Below are 8,036 nucleotides of genomic sequence, written 5' to 3' on the forward strand. Positions count from 1 at the left end.
CAGAATCATTTGCCAAGGTGCCTGCTAAGCTTGTATTTATCCATGCCAAGTAGTTCTGCTGAAGTCAAAATAAAATTTAATGGGCATGTAAATCTTTGCAGAACAATGTCCTGTGGTTGGAAGGAACTTACACAGATTTTTTTTAGCATATGTTTGCCCAGTCCTTTACAGGCAAAAACCAGGTTGATTTTGCTAGTGCTCCTTATGAATAAGAGCTTGGTGTGTTCCTGGGAGCAGGCCAGGCCCCATAACCACAGCTAGCTCAGAAATGAAGACCACACAATAAATCTGCCTGCAAGGCAAGATGAATTAACACAGTTTTACTGCAAGGTGGTGGTAGCTCCCAATCCTGGTTGATCCTCGTGCAAACAGAGCTAAATTTAAAGCTGGTTGCAAATCGTGGCATAGATACACCCTTTAGTGTAATAAAAGCTTATTAATTCCAGCAACCATAGAATCATAGACTGGTTTGGGTTGGAAGGGACCTTAAAGATCATCTAGTTCCAACCCATCTTCTATCAGACCAGGTTGCTCAAAGACCCTTCCAGCCCGGCCTTAAACACTTCCAGTGATGTGGCAGCGACAAGTTGTCTGGGCAACCTGTTCACAGGTGTCTCACCACTCTCATAGTAAAGAAATGCTTCTTTATATCTAATCTCAATCTCCACTCCTTCAGTTTAAAGCTGTTACCATTGTCCTATCACTGCATGCCCTTGTGAAAAATCTTTCTCCAGGTTTCTCGTAGGCCCCTTTAGGCTCTGAAAGGTTGATATAAGGTCTTCCTGGAGCCTTCTCCAGATTGAACCACCTCAGCTCTCTCAGCCCATCTTCATAGGAGAGGTGTTGCAGCCCTCTGATTGTCTTCGCAATCCTCGTCAGCACTTGCTTCAATAGGTCTGTATCCTTCAGGGGCGCCAGAGCTGAAAACAGTACTCCAGGTGGGGTAAGGAGAATCACCTCCCTTGACCTGCCTTAGCAGGAATTATTTGATGATAAGTATTTATAGCATCATAACTTTGCCTTTAACATTTTGTACTAGTTGTAATTTTTTAATATAATGTCTTTTAAATTCTGTTTTTCTTATGTTAATCTGTAGGAAATGTCTACTTCCACAATGCATATTCTGCTTTATGAACTTTACATCCTGACGTAAATGCTGATTGACTTAACTTTGACAAAGGCAGCATAGCCACTGAAGCTGTATATAGAAACAGAGTTAAGCATATATGTTTTTGCAGGACATGACATTTACTTTAGGATCCATTCTTTCCATTCCTTCACTTTCTTGTAGCATGCATTTTTCATTACTTGTTGTTCATGTTCCCTTATACCCTATTTCACAAAATAGCCTCTTTGAAGCTAGACCTTAGATTAGAGAGAGAATTCAGAAAGATGCGTCATCAATATTAAGTGTAATTATTATAGATGCATGCCTTATTCTAAACGCACACTCCTGCATTTTCCTTGACCCTTTAGTGTCCATTTCATGGTTGTTTTGGTGACACTTGTGCCTTTGTGAGAGTTTTCTTTTAATTGATAAATAAGAATTATCAGCAACAATCATAATAAAAAAATTGTATTATTATCCTGGTGTCAGAACAGATAACTCAGAGATGGCACTGACTGTAAAATTAAACAACACTAATTAAACTATAATTTCCTGAACAATGGAAATCAGTGCTGTTATGATCTTATAAATATCCATGTGCTCTTGAATTGGAAAACTAAACATAAATGCAGGACTAACATATTCATTAGCTAAATGGCAACTTTGTGCAGATTTTAGGTTCTGATGCCTAAGCTACTGAAATATGTTTGCAATTTATTTTTCATCTTTTTAAACTACAACTATAAAAGGTTTTATTACATTTCAAAATTATTAAAACTGTGCTAGAATTGAGTTATTGTGCTCTGAAGTCAAGTGACCACTAGCTGGCAATGTTATACAGCTCTTCTTGTTGCAGATTCATTGCATAATATATCAGGGTTTGACTCAAGCCTTTAATTTTAAAAATAGAAAAAGAAATTGGATTTCAGTGGGGCTGAGCACTTCTGAATATTTCACCAGTAAGGTTCCAGTGTAGGTTAGCAAGAAAATAGGAAGGACAGTGGACAGAAATAGTTTCTGAAGTAATAACCTTTTCTTATAGGATTTCTTTTGTTTCTTCAGTTCTGTGTATTTAGTTTTAACTTTGATTTTAAATGCTTTTTACTTATCTCAAAGTATCCAGTGTGTTGAAAATGAAGCTTGTATAATCATCTGCCAGTAGTCTGGACTATACTAACAGCAGTTTGAAACTCCAGTGCAGGTGCCCTTCATTGCCCTTATTGCAAATATCTTTCGCTCACCTTCAGACGTCTGAAAACTGAATCCCTTCCTGCTTGTCCACTATTGTCTATTTTCTGTGGCATCATTTCATGTCTTCTTCGACATCTATTCAAGGGAGACAAACAATGGGAGTTCAGGGCTATGACGACGGGAACGATGGCAGCACAAGCTGACTACATTTCCATTCTCATGCACCAGATGTTCAAACTGCCATCATTCACTATACTCTCCTGTTTCTACCAGGTTTCTTACTTATAAGTATTTAGAGACTCATACTTGTATGAACCTCAGTGATCTATTATTCTTCTTGGTACGAATAAAAATGTAAGATAATGAAACATTGAGACAAGTGTAAAAATTGCTTGCAATATTTTGTACCGTGAAGCAAAAGGTGGGATCAACCCCTACTCTTAATTCTAAAGACATTCTGTAAAAGAAATCATGATCATGACTGAAAATGTTTTATCTACACTTACTACATGAAGCATTTTGAGATTCTTAAATATGATTTTTGGAAAAAAGTTGATTCCCTTTTTTCTGTTGGTGAATAGGCTTGTGTACATGCAGTTCTCAGTGTTCACTTTTCTTTCTCTAGTCAATGGTTTCATTTGGTTCCTTCAGAAATAAACAGAAAACCAAGGTCCTAGTGGAAAGAAAGCCATTGCAAGGAAACAAAGAAAATGTGACTGCAAATAATTTAAAAAGAGGCATTTATGAGGCAGATGTATTGATTTAGGTTATCTTGAAGTCAGCTTCAGCGTAGTCAGCTGAATATATTCTTTGCTGGTCCATGGCTGTGGCCGAGCACCCTGTAAATGTGGTGTGAAATCTGGGCCACAGTGGCTAAAGTCAGCGACTGAAGGGCTCCTCTACGCATGAAAAATCCCCTGCTTTTAGAAAATTGCTGTCTTTGGAGTGAATGGATATGTGAACAGCACAACTGTAGCTTAGATGAAGTATGCTTTTATCTAAAAATACAAAGTGGCTTCCAGCCAGCTGTTTGCCTGGTGGACTTTGGCTGTGATTGGGATGCTAGCGAAAAGGTGGAGTTTTTGGTTTGTTATTACCTACTTCTATATCTCTTAGGTTTTTGCACTATTGATATCTGACAGCTAGTCTCTAATATGAAAGCTCTTTTGATCATGTATCCTGCTTTCTGTTCTTTTATCTTTTATCTGAAACCTGCTTTCTCTGGGGAGAAACTGTTCACTTTAGAAAGGTTAATGAAATGTTTACTTCAGAAAACTGTTTAGTCAGTAGATGTCTTTCTGTGCTGGATAAACTTTCAGATGGTGCTCACTGGCACACAAAGGGAGCAAGCTGTAGCTCAAGTTGTTTGAAAAGTACCCCAGTTTTCCTTCATAATCATTCATTAGGGAGGGATGTTTTTTTACTGCAGTGGTAGAAAAGGTTGCCTACTAATGAAATGTAATTCTATTTGTAATATTAAAACTGGGCTTAATTTATAGTAATTACAAAAATTATTCTGACACCAGGACGCCCGAGGAAAATATCTTAATTTCTCAGATCTTAGGATTTGTCTTGCATTTTTTTCTAAGTGTATCTAAGAACATCTGTACTAAAGATCCCAAACTGTAGCAGTGCTTAAAGTTGAGATGCATCCTCCAGGTGTTTTGAATATAAAAAAAGTCTGTTCTCATGAGACAGACCTCAAAGCCTAAACAACACCTTGCAAAATTACATACTTAAAATATTGCACTGGGCAAAAGTGGTCTCTTAGGTTAGAGGAGTTGTTTATCATCAGAAAATGGCAAAACTATGTGTCCTTTGGTACCCATATTCTACCACATGACTTCTAATTGGCTTTTCTTCAGATCACTGCAGTTGCAAAGAAAATAACTAACTGTAGATTAGTGTGTTGCATTTCTGTTTTGACCCTTCTGCCATCTCTCTCAGGCAGCGCCTTCCCTAAAGTGGTGACACAGGAGCTAATCGAGACAGAGATTGCTAAAAAACTTTGTTTTGAGGGGTTACTGAAAGAATTAAATGTTTGCCAGAGTTATCTTAGCAGGGATGACACACTCAGTTTTGGCAAACTGGGGGCTGGGGTTGGGGCAGTAGGTACACCTAAACAGGCAGAATTCTGTCATTAAAAAGGTTGACTGCTGTTACATTTATTTATAATAAATATCTATTAATGTCTTGACACCAATTGTATTGCTCCAATCTCTAGATGTCTATCAGGATTTCTTAAAAAAAAAAAAAAAAAAAAAAAAAAAAAGAAACTGTGGCAATGGGGTTCTTTTTCTTTTTAATTTGCCCAAGAATCTGTGGAGAATTGTTTAAACATAGCTTTTCAGAATTGCAGAGAGATATGCTCTGTATCTGCCATTCCCAGTGGAACTTATATTGTCAGTCTGGTTCCATTTATACAGTATTTCTGGACTCAGATAATTTTCTTTATTAACTGGGTATATTATTATTATTACTCAGTTCATCGTAAGGTTTGCCTTGTAAGTGCCAGCTACTGATGAAATAAAACCAAAAAAGGCAGTTCATTTTTGTGTTCTCTAACTCTTTTTGTCTTGCTTGCTGCAGCAAGAATTTAAACAAATGCAAAAATTATGTTGAACACTAGCTTTCCGGATTTTAATGTGTTGTGAGCTATATAACTTGATGGAAGACTCTTCTAACAGGAACTGTGCCATTTGCACATTTGCTTTATTGAGATAAAGAGCTCAACAACAGGCAGAGGTTATGTAAGCAAACTAGCTCAAATATACAAAATGATGTTGTGGTTGTCATTTCTGTGAAATATAATTTGTTCAGATGGTCTTGTAATTTTCATACTCTGCTTGACTGCACCTGATCACTTTCTGAGTAGATTTTAGTAAAATAGAATCTTATTTAAAATTTTTCCTTTGCATCTCCCCTGCAGTTAAAGTGTTTGCTGTGCCTGGTAAAGAGACAGATTGATCTTTCTGGTTTGAATGTGAATATGTGAGAATTGGAAAGTGTAGTTTCCTTGGCTTCAGGCAGAAAATTTACCAGCTAATAAATTACGGGAATTGTTTAATGATGTCTTCAGATATCACTACCTAGTTTCTTTATTTTCTGTTCACCTTTTCAAATTACAGAATATTTCTTTCATGCTTGTGCGTTTCTAAGGAATATTTTGTTTCTCACTTGCAGCTAAGCAGTCTGGACAGTGCAACACCTTTTTCATTACTCTATGCAATGCATCAGATTAACTTGTAAAGTTGAAAAGTCATACCATGTTAATAATAAAGGTGTTTTGAAAGTAGCTGATTATTTTTTTTTTCTCAGTGAGACTGTTTTCACAAAAACCAAGTCTCCAATGTACCAGGCCTATTTTTTTCTTCCTATTATATTTTCACTATTATCCCTGAGACTTGAAAATGAACAAGTTATTAGATAATTGAGTTTAAAACATCATTTTAATGTACTGTACTTCCCTACCTGTGGAGTTCATCCTGATTCTTCACCAGGTTAATACTGACAGCTTCAATTGTATTCCCCTATTTATTTGAACTAAAGTATAGTGCATACCAAGGTTTTATAAGTAGAAAGCAAAAGATCTGTTACTTTTCTATTTAGTTCTAGAGCAGCTTTTATCACAATCTTGGACCATTGCCAAAATTCATGATGGAAGTTGACAAGCTGGGAAGACTCAAGGAAGAGTCAGGAGGATGAGGAGTTTGCTATAAATTGAGAGACTCTGGGAAAGATTTGGCTTATCAAAGAGCAAGGGAAGCGATAATGATTTACAGACATCTGAGAAGGGACAGGCATCTACTAAGAAACTTATGATAAGCAGAATTGAAGTATAAAAGAAGATCCAAAGTTTGGAAGTCAAAACCAGATGAATTGGGATTTGAAATGAAGACTGTCACCAATAGCAATGAAGTACTGGAACAGTGTAATTAGGTGGCACAGTGTGTTTTCTATTCAGTTTGTATGATATTTAGGTTTTTTGATGCTCTGTAATTCAAGTGACAACTTACTTAGGTTCATGGTCTGTTCTGTAATGTAGAAAGTTGGATCATAGCAGTACCTTTTCAGTTGTTCCTTCTGCCCTTCTGCTCTAAAATTTCTCATGAATAAAACCACTACTCCACTCCTCAGAGATAAGATTTAATACGCCATTATCTTCTGAATTTTTTTGCTGTAATACTGCTAGATTTTAAAGGGCTGGTATTGATTGTACTTTCAAAAATACATTTCTACACAGTGTGATATACCAAATAGAGAAAAGAGCCTATATCTGGGCTGTGTGTGGACAGGATGCATTTTACTGAGCTGTGTAACCTTTATTTGCAGTTTAATTAAAAAGTCTGTGTCAGCAGATGAAGAGTGTAGAGTGCAAACCATACAAACCCAGGAGAACTTACTTCATTATCAAATGTAAGGGTCAGGCTTTTTAGCACCTTTGCTATCACTGCCTCTGGGTTATGCTGAAGGAATGAGCTCAGACCCTCAGCGTGCAGGAACAAGGTTTCTTGAAACTGTGTCCTCTGAGACTGTGGGGAGCAGTGGAAGCACTTATTTTCTTTTAGGTAACTTTTTGGCTAGACTGATGGGTCCTATGTGAGAGATTGTGCCAGATTCTAAGCAGAGGAGTTTTCCCCCTGTGATGTGCCTGAGAGTAAAAAATTGCTGAATCCATAAAATCCTTCACATAGACTGAAGTCTGGTCCCTAGGTTGGATTCTATGGCAAAGCCATCCTATTTTAGGGGCCAATATCCTTGTATAACACAAAACTATGGTTAACAAAACATTAGTTTATTCATATCTTTTCCATTGCAACCATCAAAATATTAAGATCTGGACTTCCTAACAGCCCTGAGTAAAATTCTGAAAGAATATGTGGTAGGAGAGGTCTCAAAAATAGCTAGGGTAAAGATAAATAAAGCAAAACCCCCTTTATCTCCTTCTGGAAATGTTGACTTGGTGGCAAAGTTTTTTGAAGGTCTGGAAGGGCTTTGCTTGTTTCATGTTTATTTATTCCTTGCATCTCTATTACTACTTAAATTTTACTTGCTGAATTTATTGAGGAGATCAAAAATAATTTAAGATTGAAAACCATCTATTGTTGTTACTTGTAAAATAGGGGTTATTTGGTTTGGTTTCTTTTTTTTTTTGTTGTTTGGTTTTTTTTTGTTGGGTTTTTTTTTTTTTTCCCCCCTCCTTATTTTATTAGTCTGCCAAGGATTTCCTGTAAGAAAGTAGAGGGTTACTTGTGGAAATCAAATTTTCAGAAGCAGTCATTTTAAATTAATACTCTGTGTCTGGAAATCAGTGGTGAAGACAGCATTGATTTATTTGAGGGAAACTGGGGAGATATTCTGTACTTTTAATAATCCCAATTAATTTTGTAATTGGGAAACCCTGAGACATGTGAAATTGGTGCTTACAAAATGCCTGGTACTCTTCATAGCCTGTTTTTGAAAGCCGGTTCTTTACTGTGCCTGGAAAAATGCAGGCACAGTTGAAATCGAATGGAAGAGGTCATATCCATTTGCCTAATTACTTAAGTGTAAATTTTGTGCAAACAATGTTTTATTGAACTCTAAAGCTCTCAGAGTCATTAACTCGAGTGAAAGCATGAATATTTTAGGACTCTTGTCTGTCACTGTGCATCTTTAACTGTTCCAGATGAAAGTTTTATATTCCTTCTAGCACAAGAAATGTACTAAAATGAGAGCAAGGTGGGATTACTCTTGA

This window comes from Lathamus discolor, chromosome Z (genome assembly GCF_037157495.1).
Source record: "Lathamus discolor isolate bLatDis1 chromosome Z, bLatDis1.hap1, whole genome shotgun sequence".
NCBI lineage: Eukaryota > Metazoa > Chordata > Aves > Psittaciformes > Psittacidae > Lathamus > Lathamus discolor.